Below are 18,642 nucleotides of genomic sequence, written 5' to 3'. Positions count from 1 at the left end.
GACGATTTATCGATTGTACTCCATAATCGTTTCATCCCTACCTTAAGGGGTTCTAACATGGGTCACCACGGGTCTCAACCGATGTTAACAAACGGTTTAGTGACATTAATTTCAAAATAACTTTTAGAAAGTAAATATGAAAATATTTCTGAGCCTATAAATGACTATGCTATTTTATGCTTCAATACATGTGAACTATTTTATAATTATTTAAAATTTCATCGCTTTAAAAAACTTGTCAAAATTTTGTAGAACGATGCAAAGCTGAAATTTTGAATCTTAGGTCTTGGGTCACATGATTCCTCACCCTGAACTTGCCACTGGTCAAGATCCAAAGAAATTTCAATGTCGAAAGGTGAGATTGGTTTAGTTCTTAAGGTGTCTGCCTCTCAACCAAGAGGTTGTGGGTTCCAATTCTTCACCTGAGGGGTACTTTCTCATGGCCTCAGACTCCAATTGACACCAGTTCCCAGGTTTCTTCACAGGAAGAGGACTCGTGTGGAAATGATTTAATAGAAGTTATAATCAGCTTTCTTTAATATGCTAAAAGAGATAAACATGCATTTATTAATCAACTTCAGATTCATTAGAAACTTAGAAACTGCTATAAAGTACCAGTATATTAATGTCCTTGGTGTGATGAATCTCACAGTCATATAAGTATGACATGCAAGTAACTATTTATGACAAAAACAAGAGACGAAACCTCAGTGTCAGGTGTGCAGAGTTGTGACATCATATTTTTTTTGAAAAGTCATTTTATTTGAATTTACGATGTATAATGTTTTATTTACAGATAGATATCACGGACCTATAAACCATGGTTTATAGGTCCGTGTAGATATATAGCACTGGAGGTTTAATAGAATCCTGACTTCAGGAAGGGATGATTGATTTCAACTTGTGGTGTCTCTTCTGGATTTCTTGGAAATTTAGTTAGTGTCGACCCCTGATCTTTGATAACATCTCATCGGTTAAACTGTTGATGTAGAACTTCTATTAATATGAGTATTTGTAAAAGTGCACAATAATCCTTGTTAAAGTACAAACAGCTCATGCACTCATGACAATATAAAACATGCTGCCAAATCTATACAATATCTGCTTAGATTCCCGACCTTTTCCACAAACTGTGTATCAATGATTGTTATTTGTTTTCACAACCATAGTCTTCAGCAATCAATCAATTAGCCATAGACTAAAGATTTGACATGTAGCAATTAGCTACGGGCATGTTTGCAATGCAAATGTATACAGAAGCATGGAAATGTTTTCCGGGATGGCATTTAGGGGATTGCGTTCTTGGCTTTCGCTAGGGCGGCTACTATTTCTGACTGTCGCCTGGTGTATATTCGTTGACCGTAGGTGACCTTTATTATGAATTTTTCATACTCTGCATTAGGGTATGCAGATGAGTCTGAATAGAATAAATGTAGATGTGGGTTAAATAGAGTACATTCAGAGTAACTGTGGGCTTTGGTGGCAGTGTCAGTCACGGTGTGTATAAATGTTTTGTTGGAAGGCAATATTTGGCTTCAAATAATTCTCAGCTCTTCTATGTAACATAAGTACGCTAACTCCCTTAAATAAAAGAAAAAGAATAAACGACACCAAATGATTGTCAAAATGTATTGAGATTTTTATTTGACTTCGAATGAGGACAAATATAACTCTACTTTTTCTTCACCATTTTAAATGAAACATAGCGCAGTCTACACCGCTTACAGAGCCTGGCCTTCGGTTTTTTAACAGAGTTTGATGAGTGTTTAGTTTCTTAAAACTTTTTCAAATAATCACCAACTGATGGAACACTGTCAAATCATTACTTTGGGAACAGCTAGGTTTGTCAGAGTTGGTGAAAACAAATTACTGTGAAATCATTAATGTTCTTGGGCATGAAATTTCGTGGTTTGCCGAAAAAAACAATTTCGTGGGTACTTGAATTCGTGGATTTTCATTTTTGAAAAAAAAAAATCAAAGATGCGATCGTCCTAGATCGTCTGCATAATATCCACGCGCTGGCCCGTGATTTCCGTCTTCTACGTCACTCGGTTTATGACACTTGCTGATGTGGTACGACATGCCAATTAGTGCATATACCCATGTCACTTATCGATTTAATTGGGAATAAAGGTAATAAAAGAAGATGTACCCTGACCATAAATACAGATAGGGGAAGCCATTGAATGCCAATTAAGAATTTTGCAAACTGTGAAAACACCGAAAAGGTGCGTATATTGTCACGTTCGGTGCTTAGTAACCTTCAATGTACTAGTAATCGATTAATTATTTCATTTAATAAAAAAATCGAGTATGGACACCCATCACGCACATCTTGTAAACTTGGAGATTTTCATTAACAGCACACGTTTAACCACGTGCTTATAACTGTCATTTGCTGCATAAAACACATTTAATTGATTTGGTTCATTATTTGTTAAAGGCAGTTATAATATATTAACAGAATAATGATAGTAAGTTATACAGTGCGACAGATTTTAACACTGTATACTGCGACCTCTGTAAAGAATATACTAGAGTATGTACGTAACAAGGCAATTGAAAAAGTGAATAAAGGGTTTATATTTCGTGGGATCTTGAATTCGTGGATCACCCAACCCACGAAAACCACGAACATTAATGTCCCACGAACATTAATGATTTCACAGTATGCATCTGAGCTCTTCACCACAGAGTTATGTATGTGTCAATTGATTATGTTTTATTACTTTTAAAATTTCAGATTTATTTGGCAATGGGGGAAACAGTTTTGGATACCATCTTGTATAATATACACCCAATTTAACTAATGCATAATATATATCTTTGACTGATACTCATGCCACCTGATGTCCCCAGCTATTTTTCATCTCTGTGGTGACCTATTGCTTTGACCTTTTAGGGTGGAACCAATCTAGTTGATTTTTATATATTTCTATGGATGTTCACAATATGCTATAAAAATACTTATTTAGAAAGTTATCAGTGTTTTGGGTGTGAGAGGTCATTTAGCCTTAGTAATGCTATGGTGTTTGCCTTTTATCAAATAGGTCATGGCAGACACATAAGAGTCAAGATGTCCGACAGGGGCAGCATTTGCAGCAGCGTCTGCATCAAAGTCCGCATCCCAAGCAACACACTTTCACTCCCCCTCTCAAATTTTACATTTGTTCTCCAATCTTTACAAAACTTGGCAGCATTTCTTATCGGCATACTATATTGACTGGGTCCCTGTAGGAACTCTGGAGTTATGGCCCCTAAAATTGTCAAAATGATGGGCACTCCTGACTGTTTGCGGAATTCTAATGAAATGGAACTTACTTTGTTTCATTGTTTGCGAATATATTTTAAATGCTTTTGTGAGACACAATTATGATGATCTTAAGATAAAATGACTTGCGAAAATGTATATTGCTATCATAAAAGAGATTATCCTTGGAGAAATATAGATTTAAACCATCTATAGATACTAATAAAATAGAATTGATAGATTCCTCATTTTATTTCCAATCTTTCTTATCTTGAAATGACTTTTCGCTGATTGAATTCCATTTCTTAAAATGCTGGTTCTTTTGCCAGTAGGAATAATCTAAGCTGCATGGTGATCCCCATCTTCTGAGTCTGATATTAATCATAGCTTCATCTTTTCAATAAGGGGCGCCTACATGCTTGCTTTGATAGGAATTTCTTTGAAAACATAAATGCCCTTTGTTAACACAAGGAATTACTAATGCTCATTTTGAAACCATGAATGCCTTTTGTTATGACATGGAATTTCAAATTTTTGTTTTGAAAGCATAAAGATGCCTTTTGTTATGATATAGAATTACAAATGTTTATTTTGAAAACATAAATCGTCACCGTAGTGCAATAACTCAATAACTGCATATAGATATAGAAGCAGATATTGAGTTCTTGCACTAAGGTGATGAAATGGCTTTTGTACTACCCGTAATTGCTTTCTTGTTCAATGCACCTCATTCTGAAAAATAATCTATAAAAAGCAATATCAAAATATTCAGAAATCTCATCAATTTTATGCTTTGTAGTTGAGGTAAAATGTTTTGCAAAGAAGAAAATGACTTTCAGCTAAAATTGCTTGCCAAATGCATAACCTGGCCATCATAATTCCTATCAAGCAAGGGAGACAACCGGTAATGGTATTCATACTTTTCATGGTCTTCACAATTATACATTCCAGGTACATAACTCTGGTACCAAAGAAATAAGGGAGACAATCGATGAAGCCTGTGTCAATAGTTTGTCTTATGATTGGAGACATTAATATAATGTTTCAATAGTTGTTATAATGATTTCATTTTAAGGGGGTATAACTCTAGTTCTTATTTTATCTATAAGTGATGTTCTGGTGATTGTTTATAATTGAAAATTGATTGGTTGGGGCTGAAATTGGCGATAATCGAGTGGATTAGTCATTATGGTCATTATGGATCATTGATTAAACTAGCTATTTTTTTTCTTCTTTCCTCTGGTTATTTGTGTACAGTTAATCTCGACCAATTTTCTCCTTTGAGTTCGTTTCTGCATTCGGAAATCCAAAAAGCAACAACAACACTAAATAACTGTATGCATAACATAAGCATAGTTAAGGATTATAAGTTATTGTACTAGAATAAATTACAAAAAAGGTATTGTCAAAAACCGATTGTTCTATTGATAATCAGTTACTTGAATGGAACCAATTGTATTATTACAGACTTGAACGGATTCCAAACAGTGCTATTATATATGAATGATGACCTGTTATATATTTTTCCCTAAGGAACTTCATCCAAGTAATGTCTCAGTCTGTCAGCCATTTTGTCACATGGTCTTCAAACGGAGATCTATAATGGACTTCATTTCATTGTGATTTCATTTTAAAAGACATTACTCCACTCTCCTGGCTAGCAAGGGACCTAATAAGTTTAGTTTATACTAATATATTTAAGCTAGAATTTGAGGAAAGCTGACAGCTTAGAATCATGCTCCAGTCCTGTGTAGAAACCAGAACTGGTATGCATTTTGAGAGACCATGAAAAGGTACCCCTGGTGGGGATGGATCCCACAATCTCTTTTTTGAGTGGTGGAGACCTATACCACTAGATAACTCTCACCCTGGTGTGGATGAACCCACAATCTCTTTGGTGAGAAGCTGACACCTAAACTGCTAGACCACTTTCACCCTTGTGGGAGTGGAACCCACAACCTCTTTGGTAAACAGTTACACAATTCTCACAGGGTGGGGATGGAACCCACAACCTCTTGGGTGAGAAACTGACACCTATACAGCTAGACCACTCTCACCCTGGTGGGGATGGAACCCACAATCTCTTGGGTGAGAAACTGACACCTATACAGCTAGACCACTCTCACCCTGGTGGGGATGGAACCCACAACGTCTTGGGTGAGAAACTGACACCTATACAGCTAGACCACTCTCACCCTGGTTGGGATGGAACCCACAACCTCTTGGGTGAGAGGCGGACCCTTAAACAATTACACAATTCTCACCAGGTGGGGAGGTAACCCACAATCTATTGGGTGAGAAGTGGACAACTTTACTGCTAAACCACTCTCTTCACTCAGTGGCCAAATTTAAATAAGGTCTGCCACCCATTTTTCCTCATAGTCCTCAAATGGAGACAGACCTGTAATGAACCGCTAGTAATTTACTCTGAATAATCTTCTCATTTTTCTGAATGCAGATTGGCATAAATTTTGGGGCTATTTGGTTATATCTGGTGATTATGCTTCGCCTCTGGGGACACTGATGCAAGAATTGTCCCTGGCTGTAATTAAATTCCTGTGTTTCAGACAGACTTGCACAAGCCTCCAGTCAAAAGGCCATCTTGTGGAGAACTTAAGGGTATGACAGTTCAAGACTGCATATTAAGCTTGTCTGGTTTTCAAATGAAAAAAAGGTAATTTATTGTCGTTTAATTTCAAGGGGCATAACTCCAGTCCTCATGTTAGAATGGGACTTACTGCAAAGAAGTGTTGCAGTCTTTCACTCAATTTGTTTGACCGTTGTCAAATGGTTTCTTATGAACTGCAAGTCAATTACCTGTCTCTCTGATTTCCTTTTAGGGGGAATAACTCTGTTTCTAATACTACCAAGGGACTTAATTCAAGTAATATTATTCTGCCATCCCGGTTGATCTCATGGTCCTCAAATGAAGATACATGTATAATGAACTCACTCTGCTAGTGATTTACTCTGAAGAATTATCTTCTCATTTTTTGGAATGTAAAATGGTGTCAATTTTGGGTCGATCTGATTATTTCTGATGATTATGCTTGACCTCAGGGGACATTGATGCAATAATTGTCCTGCATGCCTGGGTAATTTGCAGGCTATAATTAAATTTCATTTGTCTCAGACAGTTGGCAGACAACTTGAGTGAAAAGGCCATCTTGTCAAGAAATAAAGTGTATGACAGAAAACTACATGTTATAAATCTTGTCTGGTGTTGAAAGAAAAAAAGTCAAGTTATTTTATTGTCATTTGATTACAAGGGTCATGACTTAGTTCCGATGCTGGAAAAGGGCTTAATTCAATAAAGTGTTGCAGTCTTTCGCCAAATTTGTTGGACAGTTTTCAAATGAATTCTAATGAACTGCAAGTGAATTACCAGTCTTTCTTGCTTATTTTAAGGGAAATAACTCTGTTTCTAATGCTACCAAGGGACTTAATTCATGTAACATCATTCTATCATCCGTTGTCAGTATTTCATGGTCCACAAATGGATATATATGCTTAATGAACTACTAATGATTTACTCTGAATAATCTTCTCATTTTTTCAATACAGAACTGCATTTTATGGCTATTTGGTTATTTTAGATGATAATGCTTAGCCTCTGGGGACATTGATGCAAGAATTTTCCTCCATTCCTGGAGGGTATTTCAGGGTGTTATCAAATTCACTTTTCTAAGACAGTGGTACAGATTACTTAAGTCAAAAGGCAATCTTGTCAAGAAGTCAAGGGTATGATAGAAGACTGTATGTATCTTGTCTGGTTTTGACAAGGAAAGAACATTCTGGTATTTTATTGTTATTTCATTTCAAGGGGCGTAAATCCAGTCCCCATGCTATAAAGGGACAATTTATGTCCTAGTGTTAGACACTACTTTTGCTGCATTGATGTCAAATGGATACTACTGAACTGCAAGTAAATAATGCATCTTTCTTGTTTAAATTCAAGGGGAATAACTCTAGTTGTAATGACACAAAGGGACTTAATTCAACTAATATTCTGTGTTCCCCTTTCAGCTCATGGTCCTCAAATGACAATACAGGTATTTTATTGTTATTTTCATGTTCTCCAGTCCCCATGCTATAAAGGGATTTAGTGCAATTTATGTCTTAGTGTTTGGCACTACTTTTGCAGCATTGATGTAAAATGGATACTACTGAACTGCAAGTAAATGATGAACCTTTCTTATTTAGGTTTAAAGGGAATAACTCTAGTTGTAATGACACCAAGGGACTTAGTTCAACTGATTTTTGGTTCTCCTTTAAGCTTGTGGTCCTCAAATAAAAATACTTGCTTATAGAATGAACTGGTAGTGATTTACCTTCCTTTCTTATTTACTTTTAACAGGAATAACTCTAATGCTACCAAGGGACTTAATTCATGTAATACCATTCTGTCATCCCCCATTGATCTCATGGTCCTCAAATGAAGATACTTGCTTAATGAACTGCTAGTGATTTACTCTGAATAATCTTCTCATTTTTCTGAATGCAGAATGGCATAAATTAAGGGGCTATTTGGTAATATCTGGTGATTAGGCTCGGCCTCTGGGGACATTGATGCAAGAATTGTCCTCCAGTCTTGGCGACTGGCTGTAATTAAATACTTGTGTCACAGACAGGTTTGCAGCACACTTTAGTCAAAAGGCCATCTTGTCGAGAAATTAAGGGTATGACAAAATTAAGGCTGCATATTTAGCTTGTCTGGTTTAAATTGCCTGGTTTTAAGATTGTCTGTTGGAGGTATTCATATTATAGCCTTTGTCTTGTTGTCATGAGCATATACTCTTCGATGTAAAAACCTTTACCTTGGGTATAATTTAAAAAGTATTTCAAGATATTTATATGAAACTGAGTACATAAGTATGTTTTTAATGATAATCAGACTTTGTTGCCAGGCCCATAACTCTGGCTGGAACACAATTAATTTTGAGTAGTAACTGCGGACCATGAGAAATGGACATTCAGGTATTTAAGCATCTGCTTGCATTGTGCACATTTTTGAAAAGTTGAAGTGTTATATAAAAAGGTATTATACACTTTGCGGTGTTTGTGGCTTTAGTTGCTCACAAACCTTTGTTAGTAAAAGTAAAAGCTTCATTGGTACCCTTTGATTGTCCAGTTAGCACAGAGATAAGCTTCTCACCATGGCATTTAGGGTTTGATTCCTGGCCTGGGTGTATGTATGTTAGGTTTGTGGTCACCAGGCTGGACAAGGGGGTTTTCTCCAGGTACTCCAGTTTCCCTGACTACACAAGACCACACCATGCTCTAGCACAACATTTTGCCAATGCAACTGACTAGAATAATTTTATGAAACTGAAATTCTTTAAGTTAAGTTACGATTAAGCGGGAGACTGATAGGTAATTTCATTGGCTGGAAATGTAGCCTATGTGCAAGTTGCTCAGCTGCTTGACTGGCGAAAAATCCCCCCTGCTGGACAAAAGTGCTGATAAGCCCGCCAGAATCACGTTCCCTGCAAGGGGTTCCAAGGAGGGAGGGGCTATTGATCATTTATTTAAATACAATTTACTCCTTTTTACACTTAAACGAATAATTTTTAGTGTAAAATGCATGTACATTCAAAACATGACATATTCACTGCATAATGCACAATGTGCAAATGACAGTAGCATGAATTTTAAAAGGCACGCGCAATGTATAGCTAGCTGTAATATACTAATTATCGTAGGTCCCAAATCCCTGAGGTCATTCATTTAAAATCTAAATAGACTTAATGTCTTCTCTCCACTGAACTTTCATTGTGCATAATTAGATATTTACGGCAATAGATAACCCCACAAATTTTAATTGACCCCCTCAAGTTTAATTTGAAGATAATTTTGTTCAATGTTTGGGGCCTGTTTTTCAATATTCTCGACAAATCTTGCTAAATAAAGGCATAAATTTCAGACAGCGGCATTCAGTTTAAATGATTACTATGATAAGGGTTGATTTTGGTTCTGATTTGCAGTTTGCTTGATAGAATGTTGTCCATGTTTTTTCTCGATTTTGTGGTAATTATCTTGAAAAAATTGGAGAAATTCACATCTAGCAAGGACCGCATCTGGATTTGATGCGAAATTGGCACTTTAAAAGTGTTTTATTGTTTTAATTTAGGAGACTGTACATTGTTTTTCAAATTAGTCTTGTCAAGATGAACTAATGCGGACTACATGAACCAGTATGGTGTCGCAACGTAAAAGGAAGTCGACAGTTAATCCTGACTGTGAAAGGAAATATAACAATTACCGAGCCCACATATGCAAAGTCTCTGGATACTTTATTGAAGATTCGCTAATTGTTTCTAATTATTGCTAAGGATTCAGATTTGGTTTACTCTGCCTTGAAGCCTTCACGACTTGAATTGTGTTTAAATGCCGTAAGTGACATGAAATAGAAGTGACTGTAATACCCAGTCAAATATAGGTATTAGAAGATTAAAGAAACAGTGAGATTCGGATGCGATACCCTAGCTATTTTGTGAAAAACACATCTTGGTTCTTTAACGTGCTAGGTGTTAAGCACCGATGATTGGGATACTTTTCTGGGTTTAACCAGTACTGAGTACACCATTTGCCAGTACTAACCTTTTAATGTGCGCTTAAGGCAAGGTAGCGTAACTGGTACCATATTTTAAAGTTTTCATTTTGTCGAGGCCAGGGTTTGAAGCCCTGACCTACCGCACCCAAAGCAAACATTCTATTAATGAACTATCAGGGGGGTACTACAGGAGAACTTTCCTGTAGATAATGGTTTTATGAGCTGGGCTGTGAATCAAAGTAAAATGTTTGGATATTGTAAAGGTGGCATCAGTGAAGTGCAGAAACTTAACCTTGGTTAATTTTGTTTCCATTCTGCCATTACAGTAGCTTGTCTGTCAAATCTGACAGATGGCGCATATACAAACAGGTACTCGCAGTGATGCTATGACGTCATATCGTAGACTGCGTATCGCAAATTATCGATAGAGAAAAATGTTGCAAGCTCTATTTTGTGACGCGATTAATGAAACGCTGTCGCATTTCTTGTGACTTGCAACCTTGCTGGATTTGCGATTCCACCATTAATGAAACGGGGCTCAGATTCTTAAATGAAAGGATTTGAACATAATTTTCCTGAGACAATATGCACATGTATAGCAGGGCCCATAACTATGGCTTTAATAATTCACACATTTTATAAAGGCTCCTGGTTTGACTGTAAAAAACAACAACATACCAGCATTGAGGTTTCTATAAGGTGCTCTTGTTGTTTGCTTAAGAGTTCTTGATTGATCATGTTAAGAGTTTAAAATGGTGTACACAAAAGAAATTAAGTTATCATCAGTGCCATAAAGCCTTGTTAACCTGGCAAAGCCTTGTAAACCTGGCAATGCCTTGTAGACCTGGCAATGCCTTGTAGACCTGTCAATGCCTTGTAGACCCGACAAACCTTTATAATCCTGGCAAACCCTTGTTAACCTGGCAAACCCTTGTTAACCTGGCAAACCCTTGTAAACCTTGCAAACCTGGCAAAGCCTTGTAAGCCCGGCAAACCCTTGTAAACCCGGCAAACCCATGTAAACCGGGCAAACCCATATAAACCTCGCAAAGCCTTGTAAACCTGGCAAACCCTTATAAACCTGGCAAAGCCTTGTTAACCTGGCAAACCCATGTAAACCTGGCAAACCCTTGTTAACTTGGCAAAGCCTTGTTAACCTGGCAAACCCTTGTAAACCTAGCAAACCTGGCAAACCCATGTAAACCTGGCAAACCCTTGTAAACCTGGCAAACCCATGTAAACCTGGCAAACCCGTGTAAACCTGGCAAACCCGTGTAAACCTGGCAAACCCATGTAAACCTGGCAAACCCATGTAAACCTGGCAAACCCATGTAAACCTGGCAAACCCTTGTAAACCTGGCAAACCCATGTAAACCTGGCAAACCCATGTAAACCTGGCAAACCTGTGTAAACCTGGCAAACCCTTATAAACCTCGCAAAGCCTTGTAAACCTGGCAAACCCGTGTAAACCTGGCAAACCATGGCATACCCTTGCAAACCTGGCAAACCCATGTAAACCTGGCAAACCCTTGTAAACCTGGCAAACCCATGTAAACCTGGCAAACCTGTGTAAAACTGGCAAACCATGGCATATCCTTGCAAACCTGGCAAACTCTTGTAAACCTGGCAAACCCATGTAAACCTGGCAAACCCATGTAAACCTGGCAAACCTGTGTAAACCTGGCAAACCATGGCATATCCTTGCAAACCTGGCAAACCCTTGTAAACCTGGCAAACCCATGTAAACCTGGCAAACCCTTGTAAACCTGGCAAACCCATGTAAACCTGGCAAACCTGTGGAAACCTGGCAAACCCATGTAAACCTGGCAAACCCATGTAAACCTGGCAAACCCATGTAAACCTGGCAAACCCGTGTAAACCTGGCAAACCATGACATATCCTTGCAAATCTGGCAAACCCTTGTAAACCTGGCAACCCCATGTAAACCTGGCAAACCCTTGTAAACCTGGCAGACCATGGCATATCCTTGCAAACCTGGCAAACCCTTGAAAACCAGGCAAAATGGTAATAACACAAAACTTGCAAAATAAATTTTGTGCAATCTCGAATTGAAAGCAGTAAATAGTTATCGTGAAGGAAAGGAATTTCTTTGAGTGATTTATTGGATTCTTATTGTTTCTTTTAGCATGCCAGATCATTGGAAATTGGCTTAAGACTTTTGATGTATTTGCAGAGCATTTTCGCCTTTACGTTGAAGGTGATTTATTAAAATTTGATACTGAAATTTATTGTTGTAAGTCTTGTTATTTGTTTTATCTGGCAGCTTTCAGGCAGAAACATTTTGGTCTGCAAAAAGTGGAAACAGTATAAACATCCAGATTTATCCAAAATATTGAGTAATGTTTCACAACATGTTTGGTAATGATTTGAAACACATTTCTCCTAAATTTCCTGAATTCGAGAAACAAGATAGTTTGTGTTTGAGTGCAAAATGAGTTTTGCATAAAAAGAACAGTTTCAAATTTAAGTAATCTAAGCATTGATTTGGTGAAATTTTGCCCTGTCTGTTTTTCCAAAAAAAAATCAAATGTTGTTTGCTATTAAAGCCTGGGGTTCTTCATTGAAGTGGTCATACAAGTCAGTAAATATTTCAGGTTTATGTGTGGGAAGTTGATACACTTAATCTGTTAACAATTTGTCAGCCAAGTATCCTCACTCTGCTTTGAATATTTGATGAGTTTTGCCCAATTGAATCACTAAGAAAACAGAATATCTGTTTTGTTATTCAACACTTAACATAATGCAGAGTTCTCAAACTAATTTTTAACTATGTTAGATAATATATGAGATTATAAGATATTGCACTGACTCTTCCCAAGTTATTGTAATGATATATACAAGAAGCATATTTTGTTAGTATAATATATGTAGTTGCATATATTATTGAATAGAGTTGTAATGTATCTGCATGTTAATTATAATTATTGCACCGTGTAAATGCAGTCTACCATTAACTCAGGTTTGATCATTGCAATATAAGAATAAATGAATGAAAACAAAGAAAACATTATCCAATATGGTACAATATGAAAACATTCTCAAATATGGTACAGTGTATGAAAAAATCTCCAATATGGTACAATGTATAAATATGAAAAATGCTCAAATAAGGTACAATATGTATATCGAAACATTCTCCAATATGGTACAATATGAATATGAAAAATGCTCAAATAAGGTACAATATGTATATCGAAACATTCTCCAATATGGTACAATATGAATATGAAAAATGCTCAAATAAGGTACAATATGTATATCGAAACATTCTCCAATATGGTACAATATAAATATGAAAAATGCTCAAATAAGGTACAATATGTATATCGAAACATTCTCCAATATGGTACAATATGTATATCGAAACATTCTCCAATATGGTACAATATGTATATCGAAACATTCTCCAATATGGTACAATATGTATATCGAAACATTCTCCAATATGGTACAATATGTATATCGAAACTTTCTCCAATATGGTACAATATGTATATCGAAACATTCTCCAATATGGTACAATATGTATATCGAAACATTCTCCAATATGGTACAATATGTATATATGAGAACAATCTCCAATATGGTACAATATGTATATATGAGAACAATCTCCAATATGGTACAATATGTATATATGAGAACATTCTCCAATAAGGTACAATATGTATATCGAAACATTCTCCAATATGGTACAATATGTATATCGAAACATTCTCCAATATGGTACAATATGTATATATGAGAACAATCTCCAATATGGTACAATATGTATATATGAGAACAATCTCCAATATGGTACAATATGTATATATGAGAACATTCTCCAATAAGGTACAATATGTATATCGAAACATTCTCCAATATGGTACAATATGTATATATGAGAACAATCTCCAATATGGTACAATATGGATATGAGAAAATTCTCCAATATGGTACAATATGTATATGAAAACATTCTCCAATATGGTACAATATGGATTTCTCCAATATGGTACAATATGGATATGAGAAAATTCTCCAATATGGTACAATATGTATATGAAAACATTCTCCAATATGGTACAATATGGATTTCTCCAATATGGTACAATATGTATATGAGAACATTCTCCAATATGGTACAATATGTATATGAAAACATTCTCCAATACGGTACAATATGGATTTCTCCAATATGGTACAATATGTACATGAGAACATTCTCCAATATGGTACAATATGTATATGAGAACATTCTCCAATATGGTACAATATGTATATATGAAAACATTCTCCAATATTGTACAATATGGATTTCTCCAATATGTACATGGTACATTCTCCAATATGGTACAATATGTATATGAAAACAATCTCCAATAGGGTACAATATGGATATGAGAACATTCTCCAATAAGGTACAATATGGATATGAAAACATTCTCCAATATGGTACAATATGTATATGCAAACATTCTCCATTATGGTACAATATATATCGACAGTAGAACACCGCTATTTCGAACACCGCTAAACCGCATTAATCGGTATTTCCAAATTTTTTTTCGGTCCCGATTTTTTTCCTTCTTTATTCAATGTATTCAATGTAAAAATTAATGTTTAAACCAAACTTCACTATTTCGAATAAATCAAATTTTCGAACTAAATATTCGGTCCCAAATACATTTTTCACATGCATTTATCAATCTTTATTTCGAATTCGAAACTGTGCACAAAAAATAGTCGATGTAATTTTTGAATCTGCTAGCAGACGACCCTGTGCTCCTTGCTATGTTGTGTTTTCACATCTACGCTGACATCGGCGTGACAGACCAATTAACGTTATAATAAGGTGCAATTATCGCTATTTAAGGAATGCCTTGGGTTAATTGGTGTGTGTATGGAGCGAACAACGGTATCAAATACATAGAGTGATTATTGTTGAGTGATATTATTTGTATATAACGTATGTTTTTTTCGGTAAAATCATCATTCGAAATGTCTGCCACAACAACACCGATCGATGCTTTATTCACTCTACCCACTGCCGAGCAATCTGGAGAAGGGCCCGGTAATAAACCCGGGAGGATATCCGGATTGGCAGTAAAGGGGAAGGAAGTAAAGCGATACTAAATGTTACTATTATATTATTATTTGTGTAAATAAAATAATAAAAAAATATATGTTTCGGAATTTTATTAAACATCGCTTTACATAGTGTAAAATACAATGGTATAATGCAGCCATTTGAAATTTCACGACACAAATATTTGTGACGCTGGTAGAGTAGAATTCGGATGCACCGTATTTCGGAGACAATGGTTGGTGGAACTTCGGATTATTTCTCTCAATGTTTATTTCAAATACTCGTTATTTCGAAGTATTTAGCTGGGTCCAGACAACTTCGAAATAGCGGTGTTCTACTGTATATGAAAACATTCTCCAATATGGTACAATATGTATATAAAAACATGCTCCAATTTGGTACAATATATATCTATATGAAAACATTGTGCAATATGGTACAATATGTATATAAAAACATACTCCAATTTGGTACAATATATATATATATATATGAAAACATTCTCCAATGTGGTACAATATGTATATTGAAACATTCCCCAGTATGGTACAATACATATGAAAACATTCTCCAATATGGTACAATATGAAAACATTCTCCAATATGGTACAATATGTATATGGAAACAGGCTCCAATTTGGTACTATATGCATATGAAACATTTTGAAATATGGTACAATTTGGATATGAAAACATTCCCCAGTATGTTACAATATGCATATGAAAATTTTCTCCATTAGGTGATGAATATATATATTTACATTTGAAAACATTCTCCAATTTGGTACATTATTAATAAATTATTACGTATTTGACGAGATACAGAGACAATTGCCGTATGAATAGAAGACAATATATGCCAGAACTCGCTCTATATAGACCAAACTCGGCCAATATCGACAAAACTTGCTTGATATGAGTTTCATCCGCTTTGATTGGCTGTCGAAACTTCCCTAATATGAGAAATACGCTGGAAATTAATTTTAAAGGTAGCCATGCATTCTGTTTTCCGTTTCCGACTGTTTTGAAAATTTGGTGCTTCGTATAAACCTATTTGGCATACTTGAACCTACTTGAACCTATTGAACGATTGAACCACTTTGTACGGTTTGATATTACAGTTGTATTTAACCTGTTGGTGGATTTTAGGACTATTATGATTTTGTACGCCAACAAAATGGACGACGAAGGTAAAACATTTGACGTGTTGGCAAACAATTTACAAAATTAGAACGAAAAGACATGCTTCCTTACAATGTACAGTGCTTTATTCATAAGTATGTGCAATGTCACTATAAGGATGCATGTCAAAATCAGCAAAGTCCAGTCTAAAAAAGCAGACACCATGAATTAATAAGGGATAAATACGGCTTCAATGTGAACTGAAGGTAAGTCATAAGAATTTTTTTAACCAAAATGGTAATAGTAAATTAATAAAATACTTATTAATTAGGTGATTTCATATTGGCCCAGTTATTTGTCCTCGGTCAGCTGTATTTGCCTTCGCCCTTTCGGGCTCAGGCAAATACAGCTAACCTCGGACAAATAATCAGGCCAATATGAAATCACCTTATTAATAACATTATAATATGTATATGATTTGGTACGATACATATTATGAGTAAAAGTGACGCTAATTAAAAAGACGTAAGTATATAACTCAAAAAAGTATCATTACTGAAGTTAAGCTGTATCATGGAGAGAAAATACATAGAAAATGTGATCTTTACCGGAATCTTTGTACTGGACTAGTTTTTTCAAAAGATTGTTGGATCTAGTTTCTTTTTCATTCTTTCTATGGTTGAATGGCAGCGTTTGTCTGCAGAGATAAAACACTAGGGAAAGAGACAGGAATCCCATAAAACCAGCATGTGAGCTCCTGTTATCAGACGTTAAACATCAATTATTAATTTCCCTAGCAAGTCCTTAAAGGGTTTTTAGTTACACTGAGCGGTCTCTGTTGTAGTGTAAGGTTGTTATTTATGGGCTTCTAAGCAGCGGGCTTGCTGGTTTTACTGGAATCAGCGTTGCAGGCTGTCTGGGCTGAATAGGTTAAGCTTAACTGATTCTCTGGGGATTTGATCCGGTTATTTTCAACCATTATTTTACTTTCATCAAAATTCAACTGCATGTGTCTTACTTAAATTCCATAGACTGCATTTGCTGCACCAAATATGGACATTTTGGTGTCTGAAGTTTCTCACATAGTCCTCAATATTCTACGGTAAAGCTTAGGGTTTGGTGTAACTTCTGTCATTTTGTAGCAAATACTTCTCCATATTCTATTTGATGCTTGCGTGACAAATAATATGAAACTATTCTGCAAGTCTGCATTGGGAGTCTGCATTGGGAGTTATGCCAAGTTTTGAATTTATGTGTTCTGCGTACCAACACTCTTGAGTCCAGAAAGACCTTGAATTATGCATACTAAAAGGGGGGGGGGGGAGGGGAGTCTATTTTATTCTGCATGTTTTCTGGTCTAGTTACAGGGAACAGTCACTTTAGCTGATACTAATTTATTTTTCACTCGATTAATTGTGATGCAATCTGATAGCCTATACAATCTGACTCTCAAGTCTGATTCCTGGGTAGAACTAGTACTGCAGGTGTCCATTTTGAGAGGTCATAGAAATTCAATGGAGGCTGGTTGGGCTCATGCAAGCCCACAACCTCAATTTTTTCAAGTTGCAGATCAATGCTTTACTGTAACATGATCCAACAACAGCTCCCATTTACTAGCAAGGGTTTTATTTTTATATTTTTATGCATCAATGAACTCACTAATTTTAAAGGTAACAAAATATTCTTTTATGATTTATTTAACTAATGATTTTAAAATTGAGTCACCATTTATACTACTGTTATCTTTTCAAAACCTGTAAAAGCTAAAATATGCTGAAAAAGACCTCGCAAGTTTTAGATAATTTATAGTAAAAATTGTAAATGATGCAAAATATTAATAATTCCAAATATGCAAAAAAAACTTTTATAATCCACAATAAAATTGTTTAATACTTATTTAGTTTGGTTACAATTTTCAATCTCATTTGTCAAAAAAATGGATTGAATTATGAAATTCAAGTTTGTCACCAGACATAAATTTCCATATATATTGTATAAATAATAACTATTTCCCATAAAAAACAAATTGGCTTCATGCAATTTCGGGGATGTTTGCTTAATCTGATCTATGTGAACATCGCTCTGTGTATACAAAAATCGAAATTCCAGGCACATTTCGCCCATAACGAGAACATTTATCTATAATGTTTAATCTAAAATGGAGACGTCCAAAGACACAAAACGATGATTGAATCAAAGGCAGGAAGAAGACATGGACTGTCAAAAATGGAACAGAGAGAAGAGTTTTGCTTTCCGAAGATTAAAAGCAAATAATTGGTTTGTCTCGTTGGAAAGATTGATATTTCATTTCAGACTTTGTTTTCCTCGAGGTGGTCAGACATTGTGCAGAAGGGTTCGGAAAAACTCATTAAGTCGTGAGAGTTATCTTCCAGTCTCAAAACTGCAGCATGATTTATCTCTGGGAATGATTTAGCTTGAACATGATTTATCAGTTTTGGGCGAGCTGACTGTCCATATTTTTACTGACCCATGTAGCGTTATTGCCATTAGCCAACTATTGATCATGATAAACCACAGATCAAGCTTAAAGGGGCATGATAAATGTTAATGCTTTCTTTTTTTATTCTTTTTAATGCATTATCATGTTTAACTCATTAAACTTTA

The sequence above is a fragment of the Mya arenaria genome, chromosome 14 (assembly GCF_026914265.1).
Source record: "Mya arenaria isolate MELC-2E11 chromosome 14, ASM2691426v1".
Classification (NCBI taxonomy): Eukaryota; Metazoa; Mollusca; class Bivalvia; order Myida; family Myidae; genus Mya; species Mya arenaria.
This window is presented reverse-complemented; position numbering follows the sequence as displayed.